General features: G+C 39.6%; 1 protein-coding gene across 5 annotated transcripts in view; it reads right to left on the reverse strand.

Annotated features, from left to right (window-relative positions):
* qser1 (glutamine and serine rich 1) overlaps positions 1-21,287 on the reverse strand; it is a 146,564-nt gene that overhangs the window by 56,337 nt on the left and 68,940 nt on the right. The window lies entirely within an intron of this gene.

Genomic DNA, 21,287 nt, shown 5'->3' on the forward strand with positions numbered 1-21,287 from the left:
ACAATTCTGTGATGCAATGTACAGGATTGCAAGAGACTGCAGAGGACTCAGCCAGCTCCCTTCACAGGCACAACCCTCCCCACCATTCAGGAGATCTTCAAAAGGCAGTTGCTCAAGAAAGGGCATCCATCATTAAGGATCCTCACCATTGAGGACCTGGCCTCGTCTCATTACTATCAGCAGGAAGGTGGTATAGGAGCCTGAAGACCCACATACAACAATTCAGCAATAACTTTCCTCCCCTTTATCATCAGGTTTCTGAGGGGTCTATGAACTCATGAACACTACCTTGTTACTCCTCTCATTTTTGCACAATTAATTTTGTAATTTATAGTAACTTTGTCTTTGCACTGTATTGCTGCCACAGAACAACAAATTTCATGCCGTATAAGTCAGTGATAATATACATGATTCTGAAACGTCCAACAAATAATACTTAAATATCACCCAGCCTGGCATTACCTCATGTTGTCTGAAAGCTGTTTAAGCACATACAATTTGGCAGGAGTGGGACAGCTTAAAAGGATTTGATCTGAACCAGCATGACATATGTAGACTAAGACATGCTCAGCACAAAATGGTGTAATTATAACCTAATTAGTGAACAACCCACACTGCTGCCCAGAAAATACATATGTGAATCGAAATCAAATTCACATCCCTATGCCCATAACAAAAGTTGGGTGCCAGAAGCAAAGTTTAATTGACATTTGCATGAGCCCATAAGGCAGAGGAGCATAAATAGGCCATTTGGCCCTTTGAATCTGCTCCAATCTTTGAATCATGACTGATTTATTATTCCTCTCAACCTTTTTCAATAAGACCACAAGACCATTTCTGATAGGAGTTGATTTGCTGTAATAAATTAAAATTTTCTTGCCCTTTTCCTAATGTGGTATATTTAATTCAATTCAAGTGTAGACAACTGATTGGAAGAAAAAAATATTTAGAACAATCATATTAGCTTTTTTAAAATTTGTTTGTAACTATGTAACACTGCTAATTTAATTTGTGGTTCTTTGAAACTTGTGACTGGTTCCCAATTGCTTTCCTTACACACATAAGTGGTTCACAAAGATTTGTCAATACTAGTCAAATGTAAACTTGAGCAAGTTATCCACCAGAAATTTGCAAACAGCAGCAGCTTATAATCAAGAACACCCTGATGCCAGGAGTATGAAGTTCAGTTACATACCCAATCCATTTCTAAAGATAGGTCAATCTAAGCAAATGTTCAGGGAACATTTGCATGCTGTTCTGCATAGGTATGTTCCATTGAGGCATGGAAGGATGGTAGGGTAAAAGAACCATAGTGTACAAAGAATGCAAAAAGAAATAGTTAAAAAGAAAAGCCTATGAAAGGTTCAAGAAACTAGATATTATTAGAGCTCCAGAAAATTACAAGGTTACCAGGAAGGAGCTTAAGAATGAAATTAGGAGAGCTAGAAGGGGCCATGTGAAGGCCTTGGTGAGCAGAATTAAGGAAAACCCCAAGTCATTCCACAAGTACATGAAAAGCAAGAGGATGAGCCATGTGAGAATAGGACCAATCAGGTGCAATAGTGGAAATGTGCATGGAGGCAGAGAAGGTAGCGGAGGTACTTAATGAACACTTTGCTTTAGTATTCACCAGAGAATAGTACCTTGGCAATTGTGGGGATGACTTACAGTGGACTGAAATGCTTGAGCAAACAGACATTAAGAAAGATGATGTGCTAGAGCTTTTGAAAAGCACTAAATTAGACAAGTTGCTGGGTCCAGACAAGATATACCCTGGGCTACTGTGGGACGTGAGGAAGGAGATTGCTGAGACTCTGGCAATCCTCTTTGCATCATCAATAGGAAGGAAAGAAGTACCAGAGGATTGGAGGGTTGCAAAGGTTGTTCCCTTGTTCAAGAAAAGGGAGTAGAGAAAACCCAGGAAATTGTAGACCAGTGAGTCTTACCTCAGTGGTGGACAAGTTGTTGGAGAAGATCTGAGAGGCAGGATTGATGAGCATTGGAAAAAACATAATCTGATTAGGGATTGTCAACATGGCTTTGTCAAGGGTAGGTCGTGCCTTGCAGGCCTAACTGAATTCTTTGAGAAAGTAACAAAACATATTGATGAAGGCAGAGCAGTGGATGTAGTGTATATGGTTTTCAGTAAGGCATTTAATAAGTTTCCCCATACGAGGCTCAGAAAGTAAGGAGGCACAGAATCCAAGGAGACCTTGTTTTGTAGCTTCAGAATTGGCTTGCCCACAGAAGGCAAAGAGTGATTGTAGATGGATCGTATTCTGCATGGAAGTCACTAATCAGTGGTGTTAAGCAGGGATCTGTTTTGGGACCCCTCTTCTTTATGATTTTTATATGTGACCTGGATGAGGAAGTAAAAGGGTGGGTTAGTATGCTTGCTGATGACACAAAAGTTGAGGGTGTAGTGGAAAGTCTGGAGGGTTGTCAAAGATTACAGAGAGACATCAATAGGATGCGGCACTGGGCCGAGAAGAAGCAGATGGAGTTCAACCCAGATAAGTGTGAAGTGGTTGATTTTGGCAGGTTAAATTTGAAGACAGTATATAATATTAATGGTAAAACTCCTGGCAGTGTGGAGGATCAAAGAGATCTTGGGGTCTGTGTCCATAGAAAACTCGAAGTGGCTGCGCAGGTTGCCATTGTTGTTAAGAAGGCTTATGTTGTGTTGGCCTTCATCAACTGTGGGATTGACTTCAAGAGCCGTGAGGTAATGTTACAGCTATACAAGATCTTAAACCTCACTTGGGAGTACTGTATTCAGTACACTGCTCTGTACTGAACTACAAGAAGGATGTGGATACTATAAAGGGTGCAGAGGAGTTATACAAGGATGTTGCCTGGATTGGAGAACGTACCTTATGAGAATAGGTTGAATGAACCTGGCCTTTTCTCCTTGGAGTGACAGAGGACGAAAGGTGACCTGATGGAGATGTACAAGATGATGAGAGGCATTGATCATGTGGACAGCCAGAGGCTTTATCCCCAGGGCTGAAACGGCTAACATGAATGTGCTTGGAAGTAGGTACGGTGGGGGGGTGGTGGTCAGAGATAAGTTTTCCCACACAGTGTTGGGTGCATGGAATGCACTGCCAGCAACAGTGATGGAGGGCATACAATATGGTCTTTTAAAAGACTCTTAGGTAGGTACATGGAGCTTAGAAAAATAGAGGGCTATGTAGTAAGAAAATTCTAGGCAGTATCTAGAATAGGTTACATGGTTGGCACAACATTGTGGGCCGAAGGGCCTGTAATGTGCTGTAAATTTCTATGTTCTATGTAATTTCATTAATTTATAATCCAAGTCCAAAGATTAATTACAACAATCTGAAAAGTTCGGAATACAGATCAAAGCTCCTCAACTTCAATATAGTAATTGTCTTAAAAGCAGCTGCACAGGTGTATAATCAAACAAAATTTGTTACTTTTTAATTTTAAAAAAGAGCAGATTTTAAGGAGCACATTTAAGGAAGGAAGACAGACATCTAAGGAGGAAATTAAAGAGCCTGAGCTTTAATAATTGCAGGTACAACTCACAATAGTGGCAAGATACGTTCAAGAGCCAAAACTGAAGCAACACAAATGCTTCCAAAGGCCATAGCACTTGTAATGGAGCAAAGCAATTAGAATAAAACTATTTAGCAATCAAACAATGAAGGATTTGGAATGAGCATTTTCAAATCAAAGTAACACTCATCTTTGAGCCAGTCTACGTAAAGAGTACAGGGGAGATTTGTGAATGAGATTTATGGCTGAGGCAGAGTTTTAGATAACCTCAACTTTAAAAATAGAGTGGGACCAAAATAAGCATGCAAAAGGCATTGATTTGTAACTTCAACAAAATGTTGCAATGTGTTAATTCGGAAAGGTAATTGCTGCATGCACACACACGCACATAGCCTTACTGTATCTGTAACGCAAATACTTAACCCAGATCATGCACTTCCTAATAATGCAGCTGTGCGACAAAAGCTTTTATTCTGCATAGATTCCCAATGAAATATCTAATTGTATGGAAAAGTTCGCTCTTAATGAAAGTTAATTATTGATAGGGTATTAAAAACTCTACTCAGAGAAACTTTATCATTTTTCTTCCACAAAACATCATAAAATTTGACTGTACTATTGCACAGCAGATTAGTTTACCAACACTTGGACACATTTTGTTTCTCTTTCTGTGCAGGATCAAGACCTTCAAAATAACATATATTTGATTTGGTGGAAATAGATACACCGACGGGGTTTATTGCCTTGAAAGAGGAAGTTTGTCAAACAGGGTCCCCAAGTGTGACTTAAAACCATGAGAAATGTGTGCAAAAATCCACAAGGTGGAGTTCTGTGCAAAGCGAAAGTTGTAGTTGAACCATGATTTGGAAAAAGAATCTTCCTTCATTTTCATGCACAGTCTCTGTGATAGCGTATCACTGTAACTGTCACTGTATGGAATCACCCCACTCAATACCACCCCACCTCCCCCACTCCCAAAATCTCAACTTTCCTTCCACTTCCCTTAGCAAGGCTGTAAGTTAAGTGGCCATGTAAATCATGTGGTTGGTTAGAAAATTGTGGGAAGTCTATTGAGCACGTGACAGAACGGCTTATTGGAAAATACACAGGGAATGACAATATTGTTCTGAGAATCAGCATTGACTCAATGGGCCAAATGTCCTCACCTTTGATGTAAGGAAGTACAGTACATATTGCTTGAATGTATAAATAAATGTCCTTTTAACTCCTCTGTCTCTTATTCATATGCACTTAGTTTAAAAACTCTTAAGATCACTGATATATGTTTGCATTTACAAATCTACTACATAAATCGCATGCAATGAGTAAATGCATGTATAAAATACTTATTTCACAAGAAATATTCAATATATGACTTATCAAATGGAAAACATTTTTGATTTAGAGGCACAGAATACAAGATCCAGAGATTATACTGAAGCTTCATAAAATACTGATCAAGCCATTGCAAATTGCACATTCTTCACTTTAAATCATCATGAACCAGATTCTGAACAGTCGGTGGAAAATTCCATTACTACAAGAACAATATGCCAGTTCTGGAACATTCCAATAATGAATAAAGTTTAACCAGCATGGGGTACTTTCTTTGGAATAAAAGTTAACTAGGGAGATTTAGGGAGGTATAGAAAATTATTAAAGACCAAAACAAGATGAAAACACACTGCTCTTTGCAGAGGGGACAGGTACTTATTGGTGGTGAAGAGAGAGTTTTAATAGTAGAAGGATCACAGAAGAGTTAAGCAAAATGGTTCACTCAAGTGGTGGGGTTGGGAATTAGTTGCTGGAAAGGATTTTGGAGAAATTTTCATCACATTTTAGAAGTGCCCAGTTGAGCCTTTGTAAAGCCATAACTTCCAGGATATGACAGAGTCGGGAAGTAGAATTAACCCACTTTACCAGAATGGCCACAATACTCCAAACTGCCTTATTCTGTACTGGAAATTTATACGAGGATTCCATAAAAATATTGTTAAATGATTAAATGTAAAATACGAGTAATAAATACAATACTGTAAATGCTGGAAATGTGAAATTAACAGACAATGCTGGAAACACTCAAAAGAACAGGGAGCATTATTAGAAAGAGAAATAAATGCTAACTGCCAAGTCTGATGAAGGGGCTTTGATGTGAAAGATTAATTCTGTTTTTCTTTCCAGAGATGCTGCCTAATTTGCTATTCTGTTCAATCGTTGAAGCATTTATGTGGCATTGATTACCCAATCAAATAATGAAAGTGAACCAAATAGTGAAAGTAAACACTGAACTTCATTACTAGGCTCTCAAACTTGCAGAATTTTGATTTTTAGGTTTATAGAGGCTAAAATTCTATTATGAACAGTCACATGTATTATTCCGACAGTGTATATAGCTCTTTCACCATAATATAAGCTGTTTTAGTTTGAACAAATGTGCTAAAGTTAAATGAATGGCGGAATGATCAAGTTACTAGGCTACAAATCAGAGGTCTGATTGAAAAATATAAAAACCGGAAATTGAATCTCGTTGCAGCAACAGTGGAATTTAAGTTTAAGGAATAGTCCAGATCTTTCTAAGAAATTAGTTATTCATGATGACAACCACAAAACTGCTGCATTACCAAAAAAAATACTTGGTTCTCCAAAGGGGAAACTTGTCTTCCTAGATGTGACATCAGATTCACTAATCTGGTTGACACCTAAATGGCCTTTGAAATTGCCTAGCAAACCAATCTGTTCAAGGATAATCAGGAATTCTAGACTCATTAGTCATGATAGAATATTTTTCAATGAAGTTAATACTTTTCCACACAGGGCTAATTTTTAGCAATTACAGAGAAACATAGAAACAGAAAACCTTCAGCACAATAGAGACCCTTTGGCCCACAATGCTGTGCCAAATATGTACTTACTTACATATATCCCAGCTTAAAAAAGAAAAAAAAATTATGCTTAGGATTATAGTTGGAATGTCACTTTCTCTACAAAACCCCAGCACAGATAAAATGTTAATTGTTCAGATCATCTTAATGAAGAATAAAGTAATTAAAATTCTAGTGAATACAAAACTGGCAAGAACATAGATTACAAACACAAGAAATTCTGCAGCGGCTAGAAATCCAAAGCAACACACGCAAAATGCAGGAGAAACTCAGCAGATCAGGCAGAATCTATGGAAAACAGTAAGCAGTCGTCATTTCAGGCCAAGACCCTTCTTCGGGACAATATAAATTGTTTCATTACCACCAAAGCTACTGCCCCATACACTTGGTGGAAATTTGATAAGAATCTTTTGTATACAGAGCACCTCGGTAGAGATCGTGAAGAGCACAAAATTTCCTGGTGTTCACCTGGTCCCTCAACAGCAGCTCCATAGCAAAGAAAGCCCAGCAGTGTCTCTACTTTCTGTGAAGGCTGAGGAAAGTCCATCTCCCACCCCCATCCTCATCACATTCTACAGGGGTTGTATTGAGAGCATCCTGAGCAGCTGCATCACTGCCTGGTTCGGAAATTGCACCACCTCGGATTGCAAGACCCTGCAGTGGATAGTGAGGTCAGCTGAGAAGATCATCGGGGTCTCTCTTCCCGCCATTACAGACATTTACACTACACACTGCATCCGCAAAGCAAACAGCATTACGAAGGGCCCCTGCACCCCTCATACAAACTCTTCTCCCTCCTGCCATCTGGAAAAAGGCACTGAAGCATTCGGGCTTTCACAGCCAGACTATGTAACAGTTTTGTCCCCCAAGCTGTCAGACTCCTCAATACCCAGAGCCAACTTACTGCCCTCTATTGTGTCTATTCAGATTCAGTTTATTGTCATTTAGAAACCACAAATGCAATGCAGTTAAAAAACCGAGACAACATTCCTAAAGAATGATATCACAAAAGCATATGACAAAACAGACTACACCAGAAAATCCACGTAACGTTTGGCAATCTCCAATCCAGAGTCCGGAGAGGCTGCTGTGTATTAATATTGCGCTACCGTCTAGCGCATTTCCCGGAAAGGAGCTCCAAATCCACCAGACAAGAACAAGACCAAAAACTAAATCTACAAGACCTGCACAAAACCAAATAGTTACAACAGTGCAAACAATAGCATAATTGATAAAAAAAAACAGACTATGGGCACAGTAAAAATAGTCCAAGGTGTTAAAGGACTGTAAGTTCAAAAGAAACCACCACAGTTTCCACAAGTCCCCAGGGTCCCGACAGACTCGCCATCCCACGCCGGCAGCAGAAGGGAATACCCCCGCTATGGACTTCCAAGGCGCCGTCCAGCTCAACCTCGCAGATGCAGCACACACCGAAAGCAACCTGAGTCCGTCGAAAGGACTCAGAGTCTGTCGAACCTCCAAGCCGATGACCATCCCCTCCGACACAGCTTCTCTGAGCACCATCCTCTGCTGAGCGTATTAAGACAGCCCCGCCAACGGCCATCAGCAATGCGACCCCGAGGACTGGGGGCCTGTTCTTCCCAGCAGAGACCCAGACCTCACAGTAGCAGCAGCAACGAAGGTGGTCTTCCTGGAATTGCCCGATGTTTCTCCGTGGTTCCACGTCCGTTTCCAATCGATTATGATTGCGCACGGCACCCCACTTCACAAATAACAGATAATCAGTTCCAGAGAGGTCACTGCAAGCTTCGTTGCGCCGCCATCTTGGATCTGCCCATTATTAACAGCTATTGTCTTGTATATTCAGTGTAGTTTCTGTACTGTTTCATGTAGAACCATGGTCCTGAAAAATGTCTCGTTTTTAATGTGTACTGTACCAACAATTATGGTCGAAATGACAATACAAAGTGATTTGACTTGGTGTGCCCATCCTTCCATCAACTTCTGGAGTTTTTAAAGTGAACTAGATGTTAGGATAACAGCTTTCAAGGACGGAAGACTGTTTCCATCTATTCTGGAACCAACTCTACTTCTCCCAGTTCGCTCATTCCAATGAAAAGTATTAATCATTTAACATTGAGATACTGAATCTGTGCTAGCATCGTTGGAAGACAGATGGAAGCATGGATTAAAGTAAATCTAAAATAGATGTTACAAAAATAGTGATTACAGGCAATTGGATATGGCAGTGTCACTTAAATTACATAAACTGCTGCAAAATAATGGGCTTATCAGATAGAGCCAGTACACAAGAGAAAGCATTTCTTCAGATAATTTCTCACTGACATTTCAGCAAATTCACATGTTCAGAATTTCTAACTACAGAATTTTAATCTACCTTGTGGTCTAGTTATCCAATATTGTTGCTCCATGCCTGCACAAGTGAAATGCTAATTTAATTCCACCAATCTCTGACACTGATCTTAACTGTAAATTTATAAATAGCATACCCTCTTGAATTATTGTAGCCTAACAGTATTAACAACTGCTGATAACAAATATCTTCAACTTAACCCCACTTGTTACTTGCAAGCAAAACATTAAGTGCCATTAATTATGATTCTCATGACAACGATCAACTGTTACTTTAAGATGGTGTTCCTTGACTTTGCTATTTAGCAAGGGTTTAACTAAACAAACAACTTACTTAGATTAAGTGGAAAGACGAGTAACAAACCATAACATCTTTCATCTGGTTAAAGCAAAAAGTTCAGAATCCAAACTCAGCCATTATTAACAGCTAAACATAGGATAGTGGCAAAAGACAGCTTCATAATGAAAGTCAGGTTTTAATAATTTATTTATTTGATTTATCTAATTAATTTATTTAGAGATACAGTGTGGTCTAGGCCCTTCTGGCTCTCTGAGCCGCACCGCTCAGCAACCTTGGATACCCCCCACCACACCCCACGATTTAACTCTAACCTAATTAAGGGATAATTTACAATGACCAATTAACCTAACTGGTATGTCTTTGGACTGTGGGAGGAAACCGCTGCATTCTTTGGAAAGGATTACAGAAGACGCCAGGATTGAATTTCAAACCTTGGTGCCCCGATTGTCAAGAGCTTTACTATGAGCACATGGTATAGTATCGAAGATAGTTCCCATGTTGAAGACTGACCTTTATATTTGTGGATAGGAAACTTAATGAAATATGAAGATACATATATACAGTGGATTGCAGTTAATTGGGATACATCGACTCCAATATATTTTGGCCGAATTAAACATCTGCCCCAGTTAGCCAAAGTTTCATGGAAATAGTTAAAAAGGTATAAAAGAAAAACTCATTTTAAGTGGGTTACAAATTATGTATTTAAATGAAATACAGAATAAATTGGAACACTACCAATACTACAACAGTACTATAAATAAGTTTCTCTAATTTAAACTCTAAACTGTGTATTAGTTTCTCATAGTTCTTGACAAAGGAATTCATCCAGTGCATGCTGCTTTGTACTTTTGACTGATTGTAAATGAACCAGATCAGCCCAGGCATCTAGTGCAGATAATGGACTACCTTCATACAGTGCTTTTGATAATTGCATCCTCCAAATCTTCATTTTGTTACAGGTTCCCCCGCTCTCCAAAGGTAGAGAGTTCCTATGAAACTGTTTGTAAGCTGAAATGTTGTAACAATTACCATTAATTTATATGGGAAAAATTTTTGAGCGTTCCCAGATCCAAAAAATAACCTACCAAATAACACATAAAAAAACCTAAAATAACACGAACATATAGTAAAAGCAGGAATGATATGATAAATATACAGTTTATATAAAGTAGAAATATTGTATGCACGGTGTAGTCTCACTTATCAAAAGCAGAGAGACAGCGAGCTGAAATCAATTTGGAGAAAACATACGCACGTACACGCCTATGCACGTGCACACAACTGCCCGCATCAGGCTTCACAGTCATGGCAATTTTTCCTCGGGTAAACACATGTATAAAGCGGGCGACTTTTTTTTGTAAAAGAGAAAATCCTCTTTGGTTAGCGAAATCAGGTACTAATGCAGGTCTTTCGTAACAGCGAGCTGTCGTAAAGCGAACGCTCGAAAAACGGGGGCCACCTGTATAACATTCAAGATGATTGTCATTACCTTCAAATTCATCTAGTTTAAGTAGTTCATCTAGTTTGTTTAAGTAGCAAAAAAATTTTCAGATTCACTCCCAGCCGTTTCTGGCCTCTTGAAGCCTGAATGCTTGAAATCACTTTGAGTGAAACAGTTCTGAATTATCTTACTGCTTATTTCTCACCAACTATCAGTGACAAAAATCACCTGCTTTTTGAACACACACTACTGATGCTATTTAAAAACTGTCTGCTCTAAACACGATGTAGTGTCTAACGGCTATTCAAGTGCACGTGACTGGCGCTAGTTAGAAACCGTTCAGCAAATGTTTCCTGTCCCAAAAGCAACACATTGTCTCAAAGAAATGAAGAGAATCATGGCTACTTTCTCAATTAGCTTTTGTTCTGTAAGAATTGCTCCAAATGAGCAGTTATCCTAATTAACTGATGGCCTAATTAATCAGAATCCACTTTATATTTGGGTACATTGATCCTGCAATCTGTAACAAATTTGGATACCATTGACAGACAGACATACTTTATTGATCCCGAGGGAAACTGGGTTTCGTTACAGCCGCACCAATCAAGAATAGTGAAGAAATACAGCAATATAAAACAATAAATAATTAAATAATAAGTTAATCATGCCAAGTGGAAATAAGTCCAGGACCAGCCTATTGGCACAGTGTGTCTGACACTGTGAGGGAGGAGTTGTAAAGTTTGATGGCTGCAGGTAGGAATGACTTCCTATGACGCTCAGTGTTGCATCTCGGTGGAGTGAGTCTCTGGCTGAATGTACTCCTGTGACTAACCAGTACATTATGGAGTGGATAGGTGTCAGAGAGTCCAGTTCCACCCCTGGCCTCAACATCACTGGCCTTACGAATAAGTTTGTTGATTCTGAGAGCTCAATTTCAGTAAAATTTACTCAAAACAGACAATAAGTAGTGGGCTTTGAAATGACCACTCAGATCAATATTAGTGTATTACATATAGTGATAAATCAAACATTTATAACCTTTTGTTTACACTTGTAAAACAACGACGTGAAGAAGGAGAGGTGACTTGATAGAGATGTACAAGATAATGGGCATACAGTGGACTTGCATCACCTTTTCCCTCCATGATGGCATTGGCAACTAACAGACGACACTATTTTAAGATGAGTGGAGGAAATTTTAGAGAAGATATTAGGGGTAACTTTTTTTTTTAAAAGAACATAGAGTGTTAAGTGCCTGGAATGCATTGCTGGGGGTGGTGGTAGAGGCTGATGCATCAGGGACATTTAAAAGATTCTTAGATGGGCACATGGATGAAAGAAGAAGGGGCTATGGGGTATATAGTTAGGAAGGGTTAGAATGTGGAATAGGTTGAAAGGGTGGCATAACATTATGGGCTGAAGGGACATACAGTGCTGTACTGTTCTATGTTCTATGATATAAAGGACATTTTGGTTTGAATGGTGAACCAAGTCAGTCAGTCCACAAGATAAAAACATTAGATAGATGTTTCTTCGGGTTGAAATAAAGAGTTTAAAAAAAAAGTTATCTAACTTATGGTATTTCAATTAACGCTAACCACTGAGTGCAAGTAAATGACCCTTTACAGGTAGGCAAGAAAAGATTTTTAAAAAACAATGTATTTTTGGTATTGAGATCACCGGACAAATCTCCAATTTAACACCATCTAAAATCTACACACAGTACTGAAAGCAAAATGGAATGTCAAACTAATTCTCACGGCTTGTTAGAAATAAAAGTACCCTTAGAATTTAAAGATTTTCTTGCAGAGAGCTTGCCTACCCATCTGCCTTTAAGCTTCAAAGGAGTTACATGATTATCACTTCCAAAAATTCTGAAATGAAGCAAAATAGACCTTATTTTCTTAGTAACTGAAATTTTCAGTTCAAGCTTAATTATTGAACCAGCTTATTTGTTCCATGTATTATTTATTTGTGAATTATTAAAGCAAAATTAAACTTGCAGTGGCAGTGCAATATTTCCCATCTCTCAGGAGACCACTGTAAGTGCAAACTATTTGATGCAGTTTGAAAATAATCATTAGATGTGAATTCTGCTTAATCACACAAGGTAGAGTACAAAGGTATTGGTTCCAATTCATAAGAGATTTGGTTTGATCATGGAAAAGGTCAAATCAAAATGAGGGGAAAGAACATTTTACTATATAGTTGGAAGAAAAAGTTGTGAACCTATGCAATTACCTGGTTTTCTGCACTAATTACTACTAAAATGTGGTCTGATCTTCATCTAAGTCACAATAATAGACAAACACAATCTGCCTAAACTAATAAATCACAAGTATACTTCTTCTCGTCTATACTGAGTACACCATTTAAACAATCACAGTCTATGTGAATCTCAAGGGTAATGCCTTCTACAAAAGCTATTCGGAGTCAGCGGCTACAACCAATGATTGGAGGTGTGGGTTGCAAAGGAGCCCTGATCTATAAAAAAGACACACAAAATCATGTTACTGACAGAGCTTGCTCTTCTCATCAAACTTCTACTTATGTACACCATGTCGCAATTAAAACAACTTTCAGAGGGCCTTAGAAGAGTTGTAGAGATGCATAAAGCTGGAAAAGGCTACAAAAGCATTTCTAAAGACCTGAGTGTTCATCACTCCATAGTAAGAGAAACTGTCTACAAATGGAGGAAATCCAATTCTGTTGCTACTCTCCCTAGGAATGGATGTCCTGCCAAGATCACACCAACAGCACATTGTGCAATGCTGGTGAAAAAAAACCCCAAGGGTAACAGCAAAAGACCTGCAGAAAGCTCTAGAACTTACAAAAGACTCTGTTCCTGTGTCCGCCATAAGAAAAACACTAAGCAAGAATGGTGTTCATGGAAGGACAACATGGAGGAGACCACTGTCTCCCAAAAAAAAAAATTGCTGCACATCTCAATTTTGCAAAAGACCACCTGGATGTTTCACAACACTTCTGGGACAATGTTCATGTGGACAGATGAAATAAAGTTGAACATTTTGGCAGAAATTTTTGGGAGAAAAAGGACACTGCACACCAGTACCAAAATCTCATCCCAACCATGAAGCATGGTGGAAGGAGCATCATGGATTGGAGTGGTTTTGGTGCCTCAGGATTGGGACAGCTTGCGAACAATGAATTCAAAAACATATCAAGACTTTTACAGAACGTCAGGGCAGCACAGAAGTAACAACAACAGAACGGTTTAAAAAGAAGAACATTTGTGATTTGTAGTGGCCAAGTCACAGTCCAGACCTTAACCCAATTGAGATGCAGTGGCATGACCTGAAGAGGGCTGTTCATACACGGCATCCCAGAAATACTGATGAACTGAAACAGTTTTCTATGAAGAAATGGTTGAAAATTTTCCTCGTCATTGTGCAAGTCTGATCAGCAGTTACAGGAAATGTTTGGTGGAGGTTATTGTTGCTAGAAGAGGTTCTACCAGTTATTACATACAAAGGTATGCATACCTTTCCAGCCTAGACTGTGAATGATTAAACAATGCGTTCATAAAGACATGAAAAGTACAATTGTTTGTGTGTTGTTAGTTTTGGCAGATCGTGTTTGTCTATTATTGTGACTTAGATGAAGATCAGGCCATTATATATGAGTAATTAATGTAGAAAACCAGGTAATTGTAAAAGGTTCACAAACGTTTTCTTGCAACTGTACTTCATTATGAACACAAACTTATAACCACGTTGTTATTACCTTATAAAAGTATTTTTCAAAGTTACAGACGATGTAGTTGCTCAATGACCACAATGACATGTAATAGGTCCACTCAATCCGAGTGTAGCCTGAAACTAAGCAGGGCACGTTACTGCACCAACCCCCCCTTCTCAATCATCCTTAAGGCAACATTGCTTCTCATTTCCAAGTTACCTGTTACAGTGGAATTAATGTACAGGACTAATCAAGAACTGTTTTTGTTTTTTAAACATTGCTTCTAGCACTAAGTTCAGTCCAATTTCAGTCTTCAATTTACAGTATATAGAGGCTGTTTACCTATATATACATTCAGAGGCAATTACTGCTAGCTCCTTCCTCATAACACGCAGCGATGGAACTTGCACTGAGTATTCAATAGATTCTATAAATCTGCTCCTATAATGATCAATATTCATGATGAGAAATTGAAAAGATGGTTTAGCTTCAACATCTTGGGAGCCACCTCTCAGCAAAGGCAGGCAATATTGATCATCACCTCCAATGAGCCAATGCAGAGTTTCACCAATTGAAAAAGCCATGCAAAGACCAAGATCTCAAACCCATCAACAACACTTCCAATTCTCCATCTGCATTAGAGATGTGGATAACAACATTCTGTTCAAAACACTATAGAAGAATTACAAACATCACTTGGACCAATTCCTCCAAATCCATTGGTAATCCAACATCAGCATATTTTGCCATGGTAACATCAAGGTCCAATTGTACTGAACTACATTCTATGTATAAGTCACCTTATTCTCATGTCTGACACCAAGCTTTTAAAAGAGGAAGCAATAAAAAGTTATAAAAGAAACAGCAAATGATGGAAACCATAAATAAAAACAGAAAATACTGGGAGCACTCAACAGGTGAAGTAGCACTGTGGAAATCAAGTAAGACACCCATTTTCTTTTCCATAGATGCTCCCTGATCAGTTGAATGCTTCTAACATTTTCTGGGTTTATTTCTTGAAATACAAATTCCACTCCAAGCTCCACGTGGCAGACGATTTGCAGGAGGATATACACAAGAGACTTAAAAGATATTCTCAAATCTCTCTGATGAGAACACAGACCATTCAGAAACAAAAATATTCTAAACAATCCACTCATTCACCCCATCAAAAACAACCTGTAGCAGAGTCTATGACTCTGCAAGGTACTCTCCAAATAATTCTGAACCAACAGTACCAAGGAGAAGCAAGACACCCTGGACCCCAAATGACTGCGAAACAAGTATTTACTAAAATGGAGCAAACTTGTAATTAATGTAAACTGGGTCTCATACCCTTCCTCAGTTCAATGCTTACCCAATCAATTTGACATTCTATTTGAGATAATACAGTTGAGCAATCAGTTCTGTTGAAGGGCGATTCATTTAAAAGCAAAATCTTTGTTTCTCTCTCCACAGATGCTGCCAAAGTTGTTCCTCTAAATGTAGAGCATACACTTAGTAAGTTGTGGGCATAGTATTTTAGCACCAAAACCATAGCAACAATCGCAGACTGCCCAGCACAATTCTCACTGATTTGACTCAAAGCAAACAACACATTTCACTGTATGTTTCAATGAAAGTGTAGCAAATAAAACTAATCTTATCTTAAATAAACTAAATCACTGCATATTGTGACTTTTGTTCCCATGGTACTTCTGGTGTTAATTGGAGGTCATGCAACAAGGTGTCATAATTTCCACCAGAGGCAATAATACTAAGGTATGGTTCTAACACAATGTTTTCAGTAAAACCATAAGAAAGATACATTTAATTAGCTTTGAAACCAGTCCAAATACATCCCTCAAAAATAAAGCTACTAACATCTGGCAGTTCCCAGCACCTTCATAGGCTGCCCCCAAAAAACAGAAGTTTAATTAAAAGTGGGAATGGAAGTACATCTGTGCTTTGCCACAAACCAGTTACTGTAGTTAGATATAAAGAAGTGTGGAATGTGTTCAATGCAGACAACAAATACTTAACTTGACTTGTTCCTCCTCCAATTCATCACAGAAGTCCACAATGGCTTCAAATTCTCTTACAGGTAGCATCCAATGTAACTTGCAAGGGCTACTTGCTCTACTAGTAGAAGATGTTGGCAGCCTTGAAGTTCAACTGTGGTCATAATTCATTACCATCTAACATTAAGCTCTTTTGCAGCAGATACCTAATTTTGCCAGTTGCTGAAGGTGGCCACTGCCTGTCAGAGCAGATAGATAACAAAAAGCAAAGGTAAAGGGAGGTTAGCTCTTCTGTAACCAATCAAACTCCTTCAGGAAGATGCAAGCTGTGCCAAAAACAGCTAAAAGTTGGGAGGTATAGTCCTCAGTTATAAGTACCTGGATTTAAAAATAAACACAGCAACCACTCCAATATATATGTGTTAAAATATCAACACCATCAAAATGTTTACTGTTTCCAAACATCAACCTCATAAATCCATGACAAAATCTAATATTAAACAACCCAAGTAATTACACACTGCATCCAACTAGGACTCCAGCTTGAAAAGAACAGTTTAAAGATAGCTCCACTGTCACACATTTTAAAAGATAATGCAGTACACACTTAGCAGGTCTACTAAATTATCTGAAAAATGACAGAAGTAGTCATCTGCTTACCAAGATTTGCCAGGGCCACTCTGTTCCAGATTTCAGTCTTAATCAAAACATGAACATTGAAACTTAAATCCATGACCTGTGTACCTCAATACCATGATTGTACTTGATCACAAGCAGCAGCAAGGACACACAGCAAAACTGCAATCAATGTATAACTGCACTGACTCAAGTCATACCTGGAGATAAAGACTACACTTGTAGTTGTTAGGCCAATTATTTGAATTCCAGAAATACATTACATGAGGTCAGAGGAGTCTGCTTTGATTATTGCTGTTCAGACTCAATTGTAGCTCAAATATTGAAACAACTGGTGCCCATAAGATCTGTATAACGTTTAGGGAATAAAGTCACAAACAAAAACTTTAAACTACGTGAATGACATTTGAAATATTGCCATCACTAAATAGCTTCATTTTTTTGACATGATCCAAAAATTAACCACAGCAGCCATATATGCACTAGCCAGAAGGCAAAATATTATACAATGAGCGCTAAATTCTTGAAGCTGTTCAAACATATTTTAAAAATTAAGATTGCTGGGGAAACTGTGTTCCAGCATGAAATACCATGATTCAAATTTTTCTTAAAGTCTAATAAATTTTTACTTTTTATTAAAAAATAAGTTTTCAATCAGGGGTTCACAACTTTTTTATGACATAGACCCCTACCATGAACCAAGGGGTACACAGACCCCAGGTTGGGAACCCCTGTCCTAACTGGTGACATAAGCAAATAGAACAGTGGGATCTGCATGATGCATTCAGAGAAAAAAATAATCATCTTTATTTAGGTCACCAAATGGTGCATCCTATGCAAAACATTTTACAAAGCTCTTACTGTTATAACTGAGGATGGAAGGGGGTAGATTCTTCCAAATTATTTACTTGGGGAAATCAACATTCAACTGGGCATACAATAAAGCAATACTTTCTAACCAATCTGTAATGATTGTCAAAACTTACTTTAGAACTGTGTTAGTTTCTTCATTCTTCTAACAAAGTCTCCTTAATAAATAGCAGATTCAAAAAGAGCAAATAATTTAGTGAGAATGGAATTTCTGAATTTATGTCCTTAAAAACCAGAATTTCTTAAAAAAGCGTGGAATCATGAAATGTACTATAATTAATTTCCTTTGGTCTAGTGAACAGGGTAATGAATTCAAAATTGAAACAGGACAGAGAGACATTAGAAATTGCATAAGAAAATATTGCTAAATTACACAGACTGTTGTCAATGGGAAGTAATCATTGCCTATTTCAAGAAAACAAGATCACCAAATATGATGAGAGGCACTGATCATGTGGATAGTCAGAGGCTTTTTCCCCAGAGCTGAAATGGTTGCCACAAGAGGACACAGATGCTGGGGAGCAGGTACAGAGGAGATGTCAGGGGTAAGTTGTTTTCTTTTTTTACGCAGAATGCTGAGTGTGTGGAATGGGCCACCGGCAACAGTGTTGGAGGCGGATACGATAGGGTCTTTTAAGAGACTTTTGGATAGGTACATGGAGCTTAGAAAAATAGAGGGCTATAGGTAAACCTAGTAATTGCTAAGGTAGGGACATGTTCAGCACAACTTTGTGGGCCAAAGGGCCTGTACTCTTGTAGGTTTTCTATGTTTTTAAATCAAAAATGATTGACAGGAAAAATATGAGGTAAAGAGCAAAACATGGAGAATAGCTTTGAACTGTTGTAGCAGAGCTGGGATTGCACTTCCCTAGAACAAAGGTGATCAACGAAGACATATATACAAGGTTATTAAATAAAGGCTTACAGTAAACAAAAAAAAATTGATCCAATGGCTGACAGGGACACTACTTAAAAAAGTGCAAATTTGAAGTAATGACCAAATGAATCAGGAGGCAACACAAACGAAAACATTTTTATGCAATAAGTGGTAAGCAACTTCCTGACAGAAGCAAGATACAGACTGAACTGCAGCCGGAAGGGTGATGTACAAAGATTCAATGGCAACCAGATATATGGGAAGATTAAAGGATTGCACAAACTGAATAACCCTGATAAAGCTGATGGACCCTCTCTGAGGCAGAACATTCTGTCCTGAGTAAGGGCCTCACCTTTGTCCCCCTGTACCCACACCTCTGATCCATGCTCACCATGACATTGAGTTTTTCTTCTGCTGCCACTGTCCCTGTGCCTACTTCTTTGGCAAGGACTCTTCATCCCACACATATAGTTCTTTCCCCCATCTTCAACCTTCCTCCTCTTCCTGGACACACCATTCTGGTCTTCTGCCTGCTCTAGATCTTTTCATTGCTAGTTGCCGACTGGTTATCAACCATCTCAACTTCACCCTTTCTCTTTCCACTCTCTCCACTTTCTCTGCACTAATCCTAACACCGCCATCAAACCCACAGATAAGGAGGGTGCTGCAGTAGTCTGGCAAGCTAACCTTGTCCTTGCTGAGGCCCGATGACAACTGTCAGACACCTCCTCTTATTTACCACTCAAACAGGACCCCAATAAGGAGTATCAGGCCATTGTGTCCAACACCATCACAGGCCTTATTATCTCTGGGGATCTCCCATCCAATGCTACCAATTTCATAGCTCCCTCACCCTGCACCTCCCATTTCTACCTCCCACCCAAGATTCACAAACCTACCTATCCAGGTAGACCCATTGTTTCTGTTCAATGCTTTCAAATTCCCTGGCCCTGAGCATCTTATTTTCACTATAGATGTCCAGTCCCAATACACCTTCATCCCCTACCAGGAAGGCATCAAAGCCCTCCAATTCTTCTGGACACCAGGCCCAACCAGTTACCATCCACCACCACTCTCTTCCATCTGGCAGAACCTGTCCTTAGTCTCAATAATCTCTCCTTCGGCTCCTCCCACTTCCTTCAAACAAAAGGTGCAGCCATGGGCACTCACATGGGTCCCAGCTATGCCTGCATATTTATCGGCTACTTGTTGCAAGCCTACCTCCCGAACTTTTCCTGTGCTACAGCGATGACTGAATTGGTACTGCTTCTTGCACATATGTGGAGCTCATCAACTTTGCCTCAAATTTCCCTGGTCCATTTCAGACACCTCCCTACCCTTTCTCAACCACTGTCTCTGGAGACAACTTTTCTACTGTTGTCCATTATAAACCCACTAACCCTCACAGCTACCTCTTCTCACCCTGGTACTTGTAAATGGCATTCCCTTCTCTTAATTCCTCCATCTCCAACACATCTGCTCTCAGGATGAGCCTTTTCATTCCAGAACAAAGGAAGTGTCCTCCTTCTTCAAAGAAAAGGGCTTCCTTTCCTCCACCATCACTGCCCTCAATTGCATCTCTTCATTTTGCACACGTCTGTCCTCACCCCATTCTCCTGCCACCCTACCAGGGATAGTATTCCTCATGTCCTCACCAGCCTCCACGCTCAGCACACAATTCTCTGTAATTTCCACCATCGCTAAGAAAATCCCACATTTTTCCCTCCCCACTTTCTGCTTTCCGCAACCATCATTCCCTATGGACTCTCTTGTCCATTCGTCCCTCCCCACTTAACTCCCTCCTGGCACTTATCCTTGTAAGCAGAACAAGTGCTACACCTGCTCCTACACCACTTCCTGCACTAACATTCAGGGCCCCACACAGTCCTTCCAGGTGCGGCAACACTTCACCCGTGAGTCTTTTGGAGATATCTACGATATTCAGTGCTCCTGGTATGGCCTCCTGTATATTGGTGATTCCTGACGTAGATTTAGAGACTGTTTTGCCGAACACCTATGCTCCCTCTGTCAGAAGAGGCAGGATCTTTCAGTGGCCATCCATTTTAATCCCACTTCCCATTTCCATTCTGACATGTCAATCTATGGCCCCCTCTACTGTCGCGATGAGGCCACACTCAATTTGGAGGAGTAACACCTTATATTTCATCCGGGTAGCTTCCAATCTGATGGCATAAGCACTGATTTCTCAAACTTCCAATAATGCAATGCCACTCAACCCCTCCACCCACCCCCCCCCACCATTCCCACTCCTCTCCTTATCTGCCCATTACCTCCCTCTGGTGCTTCTTCCCCTTTTCTTTCTTCCATGGCCTTCTGTCCTTTCCTACCAAATCCCCCCCTTCTCCAGCCTGTGTCTCTTTCACCAATCAACTTCCCAGCTTTTGACTTCACCTTCCCCTGTCCCAGTTTCACCTCATCATCTTGTTTCTTCTCCTGCTCTACCCACTTTCTTACCATCTGTTTTTCCTTCCAGTCCTGATGAAGGGTCTCAGTCCAAAATTTCTGACCACTCTTTTTCATACATGCTGCCAGGCCTGCTGAGAGCCTCTCGCATTTTGAGTGTGTTGCTTGGATTTCCAGCATCCAGATTTCCTGCAGAGTTGGTACAGGAGGGAGGCCTTCATGTTTCTGGACAATTGGGCCTTGATCCAGGGAGGGTGGGACATGTTCCAACAGGACGGGAAGCACCTGAACTGGAGGG

This window comes from Hypanus sabinus, chromosome 7, assembly GCF_030144855.1.
Source record: "Hypanus sabinus isolate sHypSab1 chromosome 7, sHypSab1.hap1, whole genome shotgun sequence".
Lineage (NCBI taxonomy): Eukaryota > Metazoa > Chordata > Chondrichthyes > Myliobatiformes > Dasyatidae > Hypanus > Hypanus sabinus.